Genomic DNA, 14,654 nt, shown 5'->3' with positions numbered 1-14,654 from the left:
ATCTGAAGATATCTCTGCATTTCAAACTAGTTTTTAAAACTGGCTTAGCTGGAAAGGCTTCATGGCTGTTCCCAAAGGAACACTGGGAACTGTAGATTTATTTACTGCTTGGGGTCTTGTGAATTCTCTGTTCATCATCCTTGCTTCCTTCAGAGGGGTTCAATTCTAAGGAATCAGGATTAGGGGAGGGTGGAGAAAGCCCAGACATTTAAACTATAGTGTGCTTGAAGCACCATGTAGAGACATATCCTAATCCTATCCCTGGTTAGAAACTAACTTTAAAATGTCAAAGTGTTCCCCTCCCCAAAAAAACACTTTCTCATTTTAAAAGCAGTTGCTCTACCTTCCCTCTTTGCAACAAAATAGCTTATTTTCACCAATAATTCCCACTATTATGAATTTTTGTTTATTTGATATATAGCCATCAGGGGTCAAACTGTTTCCAAAACCTGAAGGTAATCAATCCAAGACTCTCCCATTTCCAGGAACCAAAAAAGGAGAAAGTCATGAATTTCTTTGAACTACCGATGCCACATTAAGAAGTAAGCAAGAATGGCTTTGAGAGTTTCTATAGAAACCAAAGTTTGTTTTACTTACTTATTACACAGCTTACGGTTGAAAAAATGCTCCAAGTCACATGAAAACAATAAAAGTAGTGCTCTCAATAAAATGTTGACAAGCTGGAAGGTGTGCAGAGGAGGGCAACCAAACTGATTAAGGCTCTGGAAATCAAGCCTTATGAGGAATGGTTGAAGGCACCGGGTATGTTTAGCCTACAAAAGAGGAGACTAAGAAGAGATATGATAGCTATCTTCAAATATCTCAAGGGCCTTCACATGGAAGATGGAGCAAGCTTGTTTTCTCCTGCTCTGGAGGGTATGAATCTTACAAGAAAGGAGATTCTGACTAAATATACTGAAAAACTTCCCGACAGTAAGAGCTGTTGGACAGTGGAACGGTCTCCCTTGGGAGGTTGTGAATTGTCCTTCCTTGGAGGTTTTCAAGCAGAGATTGGATGGCCATCTGTCATGGAGTCTTTAGCTGAGATTCCTACATTGCAAGGGGTTGGACTAGATGACCCTTGGATCCCTTCCAACTCTTCTGTGATTCTATGATTCCTTCAAAAGAAGGCAACTGGTTCAGCAGCTAATGGGCAACCAGTACACATCTTTCAACACTGATGTAATATGTTTGACTAAGGTCATCCACTGGGGCAAACAAGCCAGATACTGTCTCAAAACTAGGTCTATCAGTTTAAGAGCAGTTGAACTGCTCCCATCTTCTCAATCCTCCTGCCCTCAAAACCGGTGGCCAGGCATTAGTCAATATAAAACCTCTGGGTTCAGGGCAATGGTTTTCCCCAAGAGTAGCTACATCACCGTATCCTTCAAGGCACCTGGGATCACATAACAAAGCATTCACCTCACTCTGGCTCCATCCAATCAACCTTTCATGGCTGATACAAATTAGCCAGGGTGGGTCTGGGTCGCCATTTCTCCCCTTTGGTCAACAACCAAGGACTACAGGGCAGACTTCTTTAGCTCATGCGAATTTTCTGTAATCTTTTTTTAAATTTCCAAAGATACAGTGGTACCTCAGGTTAAGTACTTAATTCATTCCAGAGGTCTGTACTTAACCTGAAACTGTTCTTAACCTGAAGCACCACTTTAGCTAATGGGGCCTCCTGCTGCTACCGCACCGCCGGAGCACGATTTCTGTTCTCATCCTGAAGCAAAGTTCTTAACCTGAAGCACTATTTCTGGGTTAGCGGAGTCTGTAACCTGAAGCGTATGTAACCCAAGGTACCACTGTATTCTGATTTTTATTAAGGAGAAGGACTGCATTCTGGAGGAATTATAATAACAGTTGGGATTTTCTCCCAAAATTATTCCCCCCACCCCCTGAAAAATCCTTTCTGGTGTTCAAAGGCATCTGCAAGAGAGGGTGACTGCCCTTGTGCCTTTGCTGTGGGCTACCAGTGAGAAACAGGATCAAAGTTAGCTCACCTGTGGCCATGCAGAAGTTGTCAGACTGCAATGCCTGTTGTCCCTGATCACTGCCCATGCAACAACTCAATCTGGATGCTACTAAAACATGAATGATTATAAATAGGCCTGAAATTGACAAGGAGACCCCAAAAAATATTTTGTAATTTAGAAGACTATCCTTTTCATTTGCAGACAACTGAAGTACCACAACTTAGCTTGTTGCAGGCTGGCTCGATTAGAAGAAAATGATGTGCACTAGCAACTTTGTAGACTTATGTACTTTTCAAATTCAACTGGTTGTTTTATTTAAAACAAAATTTCCACAAACTTTATGATTCTGTAGCTATTGTTTTTTTAAAGCCCTATAAGGGTAGAACCACCCTAGCGCTAATTTTCCACAATACTGAGAGACATTTTTCCTTCACAACAACCAAAAACTGTTTTGTTTACATTCCTCCCCCCCCCCCTTTCTTGGAGACGCCACATCACAAGAGCGGCAGGACGTGTGACCCGGCCAAGATATTATTTACAACACAGCAAACCGCAAGGGAAGGAGCTGTCCAAGTTTTCCTGCTGGATCAGGAATAGCAAGAGAGAACGTGCTCTTACATCCGGAGGCCGTGATATTTTACACATTGCTGGGAGGGGGGATGGAGGGGCACTCCGTGGTGATGTCAGAGCCCAGGGCTCTCTTCGGCTCAGTTACATAACCCTTATGAGAGTGACTTTGGAGTTTATGCTTTTCACAAAAGCCCTTTTAGGACAATGCCTGGAACTTCCCAAAGAGTTGTCAGAATTGTGTTGGTTACCTCAAAGGCTAGTGAAGATACCGGTAGCTTTCTGTTTCCAGATGATTCAAAAAGACATGTCAACGCTCTTAGTATGTGAGATTTGAGTGCAGCTGGCTTTTATTGTCAGGCAAAGGACCAGAGTGAAGGCATCTGCATTCTGGTCCACCACCTAAGTTCCACCTCCCTTGCCTGCCCCTGACTGGGCAGTTCAGATTTTGGTGTTGGTGGGCTATCCGACCATCCACAGGGGTCAGCCAGGGGAGGACCCAAGGGCCAGCCGTGACAGGGAGCCTTTTGTTTATAATGATTTTTTTATTGCGTTTCTTTCCATATATTCACAAAGTCCACAACGTACAAAAGCCACAGACAAGAAACAAATTTAAGAAATAAGAAAATAATGACAGAAGAAAAAAGATAAAAGAAAAAAAAGAAAAAGAAAAAATATATGCTTGTCAAGTCATTTTTCCATAATTTATCATGTCAGCTGGACCTCCTCACATCCTCCAGGCCCTGCATTCCCTGTAATACAGTATATGTCAGCAATTTGTTACCTTATTTCGCAACCCAATGTATCTTTCAGTTATTATGTTTCCAAATTCCAAGAGTTGTAGTTCAATTCTAATTCCTTTCAAAATAAACATAATATATTTGTTTCAAATTGTCTCCTCTTTTTTGTTATAACCTAGTTTAACCTTTATCTAATCAAATTGCAGAAGCATACCATTTCCTAATTGTGCACAATCTTAACATTCAAACAACTTATAATGTTTTTGCAAATATTCTTTAAATTTTTTCCAGTCCTCCTCTATTATTTCCTCGCTCAGATCTCGGATTCTGCCAGTCATTTCAGCTAGCTCCATATAGTCCATCAGCTGCGTCTGCCATTCCTCCAGTGTGGGTAAATCTTGTGTCTTCCAATGCTTTGCGATGAGAATTCTTGCTGCTGTAGTTGCATACATAAACAAAGTTCTATCCTTCTTTAGCACCTTCCGGTCCACCATGCCCAAAAGGACAGGGAGCCTTTTGGCCCCCAGGGAAAGAGGGAAAGCCCGCAACAGGCCACAACCACCACCCACCCTGGAGTCAGGGAAGGAGCCATTACATACCTAGGAGAATGTAGTTATGAACTACCAAGTCACCAAATTCAGTGAGTCAGACGGCCACAAGTACCAGTATGACACTTTCCAAATCAGCAGGGTCGGATTGTTGGCCTCAAAATCTCTTGCCAAATCTGTGTGAATGTGTAATCTGCTGATATCCTCCCCAATGCTTATAAATAAACCAAAAGGTTAAAAAAAGGCAAGGCTTGCCTAACGTGCATGTGAGATATAATTTATAGTTGGATAAGGTTCAGAAAAGGGCAACTGAAATGATCAGGGGAATGGAGCGGATCTCCTATTATATTAATATTTTATTGAAAGAATTTAAATTATAAATAAATACAGGGGGGAAAGGGGGGAGTGAAAAAAAGAATGAAGGTTTGTGGGTGGGTGGGTGGGTGGGTGGGTGGGTGGGTGCGCACACACACAATGTAATATCCTCCCATACATTCTAATATAAATTGATACAGTGTTATTATCCTAATGTGTATGTAGATAGATATTAATATTCTACTACTTTCTGTATAAACTCATTGCAAATGTTGTCATATTTATCCAAACAAAGTCTACATCTGTAAGCAGTCCATTCCTAAGTTGCAAGTGTTGTCATATTGTCGATCCATTGATTAAAGGGTATCATATCTTTATTCTTCCAATTCATCAGTATCAGTCTCTTGGCCACCATTAGGGCACATAGATAAGTGCCAATTTTGATGGATGGCTGTGTTTTGGTTCTCATATTGTTTCAGAAAGGGCCAATTTGATCAATTCAGCTTTCAAAGAAAACTGAATCAAATTTATCCCCATCTCTAATCATTTTGAGCAACTGAATCCTGTCATGACTATCTTTTGCAAAATCAGCACAACTTCTCACAGCATACAAATCTGATTGGGAAATGGAGCTTCAAGGTTTAGAAGAAGAAGGAAACAGATCCTTTGGGAATCTTCTTAGTACTAGCCCAGACGGGGCAAAATGCTTTTTCTAATGCTTAGTTGTATAACTATTTCTATAGTGCATTTGTTCTCTCCTATGGACAACCCACTACAAGCATGGCAGACATTTCAGGCGTCTGCTTTCAAAGACAGAAGAGAATCCCAGATTAAAAGCAAAAGAATAAATTTAAAACCAGCAAAGTTAGTTGGAGCCTTCTCTTGATAACAGGAAGTACGCAGTCAGTCAACGCTGCGCTGGGATCCCACAGGCATCAACCCACTCTTTCCTCCTTAGTTCTACCCATGAGGTGCCTGAATCATGCGCAGAGCTAGGAGTTTTCACTAGAAAGGAGACAGATAAGGAAGCAACCCCAAACTAACCACATTCAGGAGATATATTTAGACCTACAGTACTTCACTTGAGAAGTAGAGACATCACCTTGCCAACAAAGGTCCGTATAGTTAAAGCCATGGTTTTCCCAGTAGTGATGTATGGAAGTGAGAGCTGGACCATAAAGAAGGCTGATCGCGAAGAATTGATGCTTTTGAATTATGGTGCTGGAGAAGACTCTTGAGAGTCCCATGGACTGCAAGAAGATCAAACGCATCCATTCTTAAGGAAATCAGCCCTGAGTGCTCACTGGAAGGACAGATCGTGAAGCTGAGGCTCCAGTACTTTGGCCACCTCATGAGAAGAGAAGACTCCCTGGAGAAGACCCTGATGCTGGGAAAGATGGAGGGCACAAGGAGAAGGGGGCGACAGAGGATGAGATGGTTGGATAGTGTTTTCGAGGTTACCAGCATGAGTTTGACCAAACTGCGGGAGGTAGTGGAGGACAGAGGTGCCTGGCGTGCTCTGGTCCATGGGGTCACGAAGAGTCGGACACGACTAAACGACTAAACAACAACAGCAACAGTACTTCACATGTTGCTGGAATGGCAGAAAGAGCCACTTCGTCACAGACAGACAAGTTCCACAGAGTTCAGACATTTGTAGAGAGGTTCAGACAAACTGAGAGACTCCTTCTGCCATGGGTGCTGCTGGCCTCCAGCAGAGGGGTAACATGGAGGCGGCAAGGAATTGTGCCGTCCATCCGCCCTGAGGTTTCCTTTCTATGGGTGTTACAGGGTTGCTGTGGGGCTGGGCCATGGAGAAGTGCCTGCCAAGGTCTCTGGGACTGTATGAATGCTGGACCTTGTAAGTAATTCCATCCCATTTCAGTCTCAAAGGCACTCAGTTTTATGTCCTTTCCATCCAAAACTATCCTCTGCATTTGTTAATTTTTTTGGAAGACGCACCTGAAAAGTCCACATCTGAATTGTACATGTATTTTATGTAAATGCATATGTTTAGAACATGCCCCGAAATACACATCTTTCAAGTATAATACATATTTATGTGCAGACTTCTTGTGCACTGAAGCTGCATCACAAAACCCAAAGAAGTTTGCAGTGCAGAGATAGTTGCTGTGTTGTGATTTGCACGTTTGGGGGGGTGTCTGATCAAATAAGCCTGCTGTGAAAAGCAGATCAAATTCTTCCTCCCTCTCTCCCTCCTTAGGAAGTGTTGCTAGAACCTTCTAGCTCTTCTATTATTCCCAGTGAAATCTCAGAAGCCCTGGAGTGGCAGAGGAGGTTAGGGAAGATGGATAGATAACAATTCCTACATAAAGCATAAAATATGACAATAAAATATGACAATAAAGATATTATTATTATTATTATTATAAAGGTAACTAACTATGTGTTGCATAGATCTTTGTCCCCTGCCACAATTAGCAGAAACAAAACAAGATATACGGTACAAATAACATTTTAATGATTTATATGGATTGTATTTATTTAAATGTATTTGCTTATTCTGTTTTTTGGTCTCTTTTCTCACAGAGCAACCCAAAGTGACTTACACTGAAACCAAATGAGAACCAACAAAGTTCTAAAAACCCAGCTGAACAGATCATGACTTACAGATCCTATCACATTAAACGAGGCCCCAATGTCACCTTTCAAATTGAGGTCTAAAAGCCCCAATAGAGAGAAAAGCCTTTGCCTGGAACCTAAAAACAGCACCAGGCGTGCCTCCCTGGAAATAGCATTCAACAAGCATGGCCCACTACTGAAAAGGCCCCATCTCAGTTGCATAATTCCACCTTTTTCCGCACTATACACAGCAGAATATTGTTTTCATACATGCAAGGCTCTCCATATGCTGCAATTCATGAGTGGAGGATCCAAAATGCGTTCCCAGAACAGTTTCATGATGTAAAAGCTTTCGTTTTCATTCTTTTTTATAAAAAAAAATCCCGCCCTTATGACTGTAAAAATATGAAAGCAAGTGGGCAGTGCCTGCTGAGGTCTCAAAAGCCAGAAAGGTAGCCAAATTACATTTCCAGTGATCAGGGGGAGGGCCAACAAAAAATGTTTGTCACAATCTGTCCTGAACTGCAAACAGCAAAAGCTGAATAAATGACACAAGGAGAAATTATAAGTATTTTGTTTACCTTACCTGATTAATGCAGTCACAAAGTTCGTATATCCTTGTAGCTGGGTGCAGAAAGTAACCCCCCCCCTCCAGCACAATCAATATGCAGCCAGAAATACAGCCTTGCTAGAATTTGGAGGGAGAAGGGAACAAAAGAATCAGATGGCAGAGGGTGCACATCTTCTCTCTCTTGAGGTACGGCCACATAACTTACCTCGGGGGCACAAGACAACCACCTGATGTGTCCGTATGCTGGAGGAGCTCAGGGCAGCATTGGCAGTGGAGGATGTCGGCACCAGTCCCTGAACATCAATCTCCTAGAGGGAAGCCAAAGCAACATGGGCTTAACAAGCAAGCAGGGGGGAAATCAGGAGCAGGCAGCAAATGCACTGGCTAATCACCCCTGTACAAACAAGCAGGAGGCTGCTAGGGAGGCTTTTGAACTCTGCATCATCCAAGAGGCTGGGCAGACTTCCCCCTGGTATGTTAGAAATTCAATACGTGACAGCAGGCGGCCAAAGGAGCGCTTTGGGGATTTCGGCTCGCTCCAAGCTGTGAAACATCGTCATCGCTCTAACTCATGGAAATTTAACCGGGGAGGGGTGAGGCAAGGGACAGCAGAGGGCAGTGGCCACCCTCGCATGCTCCTTTCTCCCTGTCCAAGATCAACAGACAGTCTCCATCCACACAAACTTCTCCAAGGCACCATTTTAAACATGCAGCTGTTAAGTTAGATAGACTGGCTACCTCCATGCCTGGTCATTCTCCACATACCCCACCACACACACACACACACACACACACAGTCACTAGCTTTCCAGTGCATCTATTTATTATTACCTCCCCTTCATCCCAAGGTCCCAGGCCAGGTTGCAACACAGTAGTAAGAGCAATTTTAAACAACTTACAACCCTAGAAAGTAAGGTGGGTTCCAGAAACCTGCTGCTGCTACACCAAATGGTGGTAACCAAGGCAGCCATGCAAATAAGCCCATCAAACTGCCCATAGTAATTTCTGCCTATCCAACTCTGTCTCTCAGGCTACTCGCGATTGATTTTTGTGTAGCCTCTCTGACTGGTCACCTAGATGCAACTCGTACAAGCCTGCAGTAAGAGCTGGTTTGCACATGGGCTCAGTCCCCTGGCTCAGCCACAGATGAGGGTGGGATCCTGCAACCATGCAACATCAGCCAGCCCTTCCATATGATTGTGTGGAATGTATATAAACTGGTCTGGGAGGACACCTTGCAACTGGATTTGAAACCAGTAGCATGCAACCTGATACATGAAAGATGAGACTGATACAGGAGAGATGCATTTAATGTAGCAAAATTAAATTTAAATAAAAAGATAGTCTAAAAAAAAATTAAAAACCAAACCCTAACATTTCCATTGCCATATATGACATATTTCAGAAACAAATCGATATTGAGGCCATAAACACAGGAGTGACTGCGTGTGTGTCTGGTTTTCCCAGCTGTTTCGCTGACAATAAAACATTTTTACAGCTGGTGTAGATTGATACTGCGAGGACTCCCAATTATACTATGGAAAATTTGAGTCCTTAGCTTCAATCCTATATGCATGTATGGAGGAGCAAGTCCCACTGAACTCAGTGGGGTTTACTGCTGAGTAGAGGATTTGCACTGTTAGCCTAGCACATGATAAAAACTCTCCTGCAATTTCAAAAACTAAATCATTGGATGGTCCCCTGGCAAACAAAGAGCCCAGTGAATTGACAGGCATAAGTATATGAAGTTTCATCTTAAAAAAACACACAACAACAAGAAGGAATTAAAAAGGAAATCAGAAATTTAAAAACATGGAGTTATGTTTACAGCAGATTGATGAACCACTTGTTCTAGAAGGGGGGGGGGTGTAGAAAGCTCATCCACACAGGCACATTGCAGTTATTTCAGACCAGTGGTGCAAATTCTGATTGGTTATTTATATATATATATATAAGAGAACAAAGAACCAAGTTTAAAGAAAACATACATGGAAAGACCATGCACTTTGGTCCTTTTTTTTTTTTTTACCTATGCCTGCTTGTTATTTATTGGATTTTAATGCTTGCTGCTTTATTTTAAATGAGTTCTGAGTAAATGTGCAAACGGAAAGATTTTTAAAAACCACAATGTAAACAATTCACGAGGAAGGACTGAATGCTGATTTCTGTTTGAAAAATTGGATATTTATTGACGACAGTATCTAGCATGTATATTGCTGTTTAGAGAATGTTTGAAACATTGCGAATGCATGATGCCTGTGTGGTTTTTCTGAAAAAGGTATTATCCATTCTAGCTTCCAATGCCTGGTGTTGTGACATGGGGAGGGGTAGCAGAGGCAGAAAGAGTCTGGCTTCCCTAAGTCCAAATACTATGTTCAATGCATGTCTGATACATTTGGCTAAAGGTTTCAGACTGTTTTGAAAGTGAAAGGGTGATTCAATACTACAGGGTCTAAATAACAAGAACTGACTTTGGACACAGACCAGGAAAAGAGAGTTCTTGCGCCCCCCCCCCCGCCCCACCCATGAGCGTCATATTTTGCAAGTGAAAGTCAATGCAAGGGCGTTTTTCCTGTTAGCAAAGCCACTCAGATAGCACAGATGGAGTCCAGAGAGGGGGGAAAATATTGATAACACTTCACTGAGGGAACTGAACAATATGATGCATAATTTGAGAAGAAAGAAACAAAGAGGTTTTGTCTGGGGAAGGGCTGTAGCTGGGAGAATTTAGTAATAAACTGATTAACATTTTATTTGAGAACTCCAGGACTGCAGACGGATAAATGCATGTATCAAGTACTAGTGGGAAAGTGCCTGCTGTTGATCATGAATTATAAGAAATGCCCCCCCCCCAAAAAAAAATTCAGTGAAGTTTGGAAAGGTTCCGTCCAGCATCTTGATTCAAAATGGTGCCCAATTTTATCCAAACACAGATGAAAACCTGCTCCTTGATCTCAACAACCCAAATGCAAAAATTGGGTTTCAATATCTGAAGATGTGTCCAAATGCGTAGAGGACAACAGCTTTCCAAAATATATACTAGAAGTTAAGAGTTTGAGGCTTTTTATATTCAAAAGCAGTAGTAACTAGCTGATCAATATGAAGTCAAGCTAATCACAGGCCACAGTTGTTGTTGGGATTACAATTCTCATCATTCCTGACTCCTGGCCATGCTGACTGGGGCTGATGAGAGTTGGACACCAGCAAGGTTCTATCTTCCCTTCTCAAGAAAGGAACATACTGGGTTGCACAGAAGGCCACAGGCAATGGGTTTAGACACAAGGGACACCACTGATACCTTCTTTCACATCATGCCTCGTCAATAAGACTTAAGTTGTCCAGAAAAGTTCATTGGTTTTGGAAATTTTTGAGGGCTAACACGTTTTCTTTGTTCTTCTGCAATAGAAATTATATATTCTGAACTCAACAAGTAAAGAGCTAGCAAACTTCTATGTACTACAGAAATTGCATAATCAAGCACTGCAGTGAAAGTCCCAAATCTCAGCAAACAGTCCTCCTCCCCAGTCTGCTCCCCTGTTTAAGACCTTTTATTTGCACCTCTGATTATTTCTGCGTTAATGTGCCAATTTTATCTCATTTGTGATAAACTCCACCTGTTTCCCAACATGTTCTGCCTCCTGCTTCTCTGGGGGGGAAAGTGCTTTAATGTGTTTCCCCCTCCCCCCACCTTACTTTTTACTCCAAAAGAACCAAGCCCTGGCAGGGATTTAACAAATTAGTGCTGACTACTGTGCCGTTAAAGCAGACATGTAAATAACCGCCCTCCCAATCGCCTGTGGCGAGCTAAAGGAAACCAGCCATGTGTGCTTTGGTAAACTAGGAGAGAATGGGCTCTTTTTCTTGCCCCTCCCTAGGTCAGCACTGTTTATGGACTCACTTGCAAGGCTGGGTTTTAAATGTGGTATAGTGGGGGATATGGAACATTTGGCCCCCCAGTTAGTGGTGGGCTACAGTGCCCATTACTCCTCACCACTGGCCCCGTTGGCTGTGTCGAATGGAAGCTGGAGCCCAAGAGCGTTTGAAGGACTACAGGTTACCTACTCTTGCGCTGCAGGAGAACTAATCTGCCCTACCTTGAATGGGACTTTCCAAACCAGAGAGGCATGGCAGTAGAGTGGGAGTGTTATAAATTGTGATGATTGATCAGTGGCAACTTGCTCCAAAGTAATCCACGTTAAGCATGATATGTGCGTCATGTGTAGGTAGGAGGTGACTCGAAGGAAGGGCATGTAAGGGGTAAATAGGGACTTGTTTTACGTGAGTGAGTGAGTGAGTGAGTGAGTGATGGGAAATCAATCAAATTTCAGCATAAATTTTAAAAAGCGAAAAGAATCTTCTCTGGCCCTTCCTCCTTCCTTGGTTTATAGATTATTTCAAAGCAAAGCCATCTCAAGAGTTGAGAGCACCATGGGAAAAATGCCCTCGTTGCAGCAATGGTTTTTACCAACTGTCCTCTGATTAGCATCTGGTGAAGCCTCCATTTTAAATTTCACGCAATGCCCTGGTGTAAAGGGAAAAGGTAAAGGACCCCTGGACAGTTACGTCCAATCAAAGGTGACTATGGGGTTGTGGTGCTCATCTCACTTCAGGCTGAGGGAGCCAGTGTTTGTCTGCAGACAGCTTTCCAGGTCATGTGGCTAAACTGCTTCTGGAGCAACAGAACACCATGACGGAAGCCAGAGCACATGGAAACGCTGTTTACCTTCCTCCTGCCACAGCGGTACCTATTTATCTACTTGCACTGGCATGCTTTCGAACTGCTAGGTTGGCAGAAGCTGGGACAGAGCAATGGGAGCTCATCCCATCATGCATATTCGAACAGCTGACCTTCCGAACTGCAAGCCCATGAGGCTTAGTGGTTTAGACCACAGTGCAACCCGCGTCCCTGTGTAACACTATGTCAGGGGTATTGTGAAAAACTAAAATTGAACTCTCCAGAAGCAGCGACTGATTTGAACATTAGAAAAATAATAATAAAGTGGTGGGCTAGTAAAGGCATGAGGGGTGGGTCCTACTGACCAAGGGCACCCCATCCTGATCCCATACTTATTTTAAAGGTTGAGATAGCATTGGAGATTGTATTCCTTGCCACAAAAGAAAAGTTGCAATGCTTGGATTCACATTGGCCAATAAACCACTGTCAGTGCACCTCAGAGATTTTCTCACTTTTTATTGCCTGTCCTCCTTTCCTTCTCAAGTTGTGGCAGTTGTTGTTATTATTAATTATTATTAACAGTACGCAAATTTATAGTCTGCTTCACAACATAAAGCCACCAAAGCAATGTACACTATAAAAACAGAATAAAACACACAAACAGAAACTCTAAGAACAATAATATCAGTTCAACAAATGCTAGAAACCAAAAAGGCATCCATACAAATTCTAAAAACAACAAAGCAATTTCATCAGATATAAAATAGATGTAACCCACAAATGACTGGGTAACACTGCAAGGAAAGCCTTCCTAAGTTAAACAATGTCTTCAGTGGGTACCTAAACATCACCACACTAGGCACTGGTCTCATTTCGGCTGGTAACTGATTCCAGAAAGCTGGAGAAGGATCTCTCAATACAAGCTAAGCTCATCCCTGAAGCATACGGTACTCTCCGCCATGCGCCATCTGAGGAGCGCAGTTGCTGGCAGGGATACGGTGGGCGAGGCAGCCCCTTAGATACCCTGATCTCAAGTTTTTCTAGCACTTTAAGTGCTAAAAGCAAAAGCTTGAACTGTGCCCGATTGCATATTAACAGCCAGAGCAGTTTACAGATCCTTTGCCACAAACCATAAAAATAACACTTTCCTACCTCTCCTGAAATCAGCTATGTGCTTCCATTCCTTTCGCGGTCGTGCACCCAGGCAACACAGGAAGCTCCCCAATGCCAGATCAGATGAATGATCTCTCCAGTTCAGTCATCCCCACACCAAGCGTCAAAACAGCTCTCCAGGGTTTCAGACAAAGGTATTAATTCCCCTGTTCTATCTGAAGGCGCCAGGGATTCTGCATGCAGAGCATGTGCTCGGCCACTTCACAGCGGCTCCTCTTCAAGTTCTCAGTGGATTGTGCCCGGTGACACTTCACATTTGTAGAGATCTCTGTTGGCTCTTTAGATTCACCAACAGCTTGCAGAAAAGGTTTTAATCTTTTCAACTGTATACTAAAAATTCCTGCGCTGAAGTGATGCACTTCTGTTCCATTACCCTTACACAACGTTGCTTTGTTTATTCAGAGCCAGTCTGAAAGAACATTCAGCTAAGAACATTCAACTAGGCCGGGCTTACCCAAGTCTCCTGCCAACCTCCAATTCTACCATTTTGAAATGAAGTAGCGATTCTAATGAAGTGGGTTAATGGATTGAAGTCAGGTATAGATGAAGCTGGCAGTTTGGGTTTCTCTCAGTTTCTCAATCTTAAATTCAGTTTTCTATGTTTCCATATCAGTTTGCAGTATTATTATTTTTTAAAGTCCTCAAAACATTTATTAGCATTTTAGGGTGAATTTCTCCTAAAACACCAATTTTGTATGCAGTTTTAGTTTACATGCACATTTTTGCAGTGATTTTCCCTAATATAACACGTTTTGCATGCCATATTCACTAATATGTGCATCTATATGCACACCTCATTATAGGTTGGGTTTTTTATTTTATAGTTATGAATACATAACTTGACCGGAGCACTCTGTTGTAAAATTCACAAGATTGTGAATTTTGAAAGATGGCAGTTTCAGTTCACACACTGATTCGGAAAATATGAATTAGGTAGGTTCACTTTTAAATGCAAAGTGAATTGAGGAGTAGAGGAACCAAGAGTGTCAGTCATGAGATGTAGGAGCACCACTCTGGGAAGAAAAACACAATTCTTAATGCAAAATGATGTCCTGTACTGAATATGCACAAACTATTGAGCATGGCTTCCAACCGCCAGTTGGAACACTGTGGAATGACGCTTTCATCTGACTACCATACATGCAATGAACCACAACGGGGTGGTTTCAGGTTATATTTTCACCTCTTTTTGTGATGGCTCTGTACTCCAATTTGTTGTTAATGTTGATATTATTCTTTCTCTTTCCTTTTTTAAGATATCTAATTCATTTGCAAGTGGAAAATCAATGATTTTTTTTTTTAAAAGTCGATTAAAGTACTCTGTTGCCCTAGTGTAACAAATTCACTTTTTAATAAATGCACTTAAAACTGTAGGGCAAATTAATGATTAACAGGATGTGTAAACACATTGCAAGCAAATCAGAAGAGATTCTCATTGTTACATAACCTCCCCATAAACAAAACAAAATTAATGCTCAGTAAAAGTTAAACATAGTCTAACCA

At 42.1% G+C, this 14,654-nt stretch overlaps 1 protein-coding gene across 9 annotated transcripts in view; it reads right to left on the bottom strand.

The window, feature by feature from the left end:
- Positions 1 to 14,654, bottom strand: part of PITPNM2 (phosphatidylinositol transfer protein membrane associated 2) — a 231,620-nt gene that overhangs the window by 191,507 nt on the left and 25,459 nt on the right. For 8 of the 9 annotated variants that reach the window (XR_013391026.1, XR_013391025.1, XM_077920518.1 and 5 more), the window contains exon 2: positions 7,509 to 7,611. The exons of the other annotated variant lie outside the window; for it this stretch is intronic. The gene's annotated coding sequence lies outside the window, so the exon portion shown is untranslated. The remainder of the gene's footprint in view (positions 1 to 7,508; positions 7,612 to 14,654) is intronic. 9 annotated transcript variants of the gene reach the window in all.

This window comes from Podarcis muralis, chromosome 16 (assembly GCF_964188315.1).
Source record: "Podarcis muralis chromosome 16, rPodMur119.hap1.1, whole genome shotgun sequence".
Lineage (NCBI taxonomy): Eukaryota > Metazoa > Chordata > Lepidosauria > Squamata > Lacertidae > Podarcis > Podarcis muralis.
Note: the sequence above shows the minus strand (reverse complement) of the source record. Positions and strands in the feature narration are given on the sequence as shown.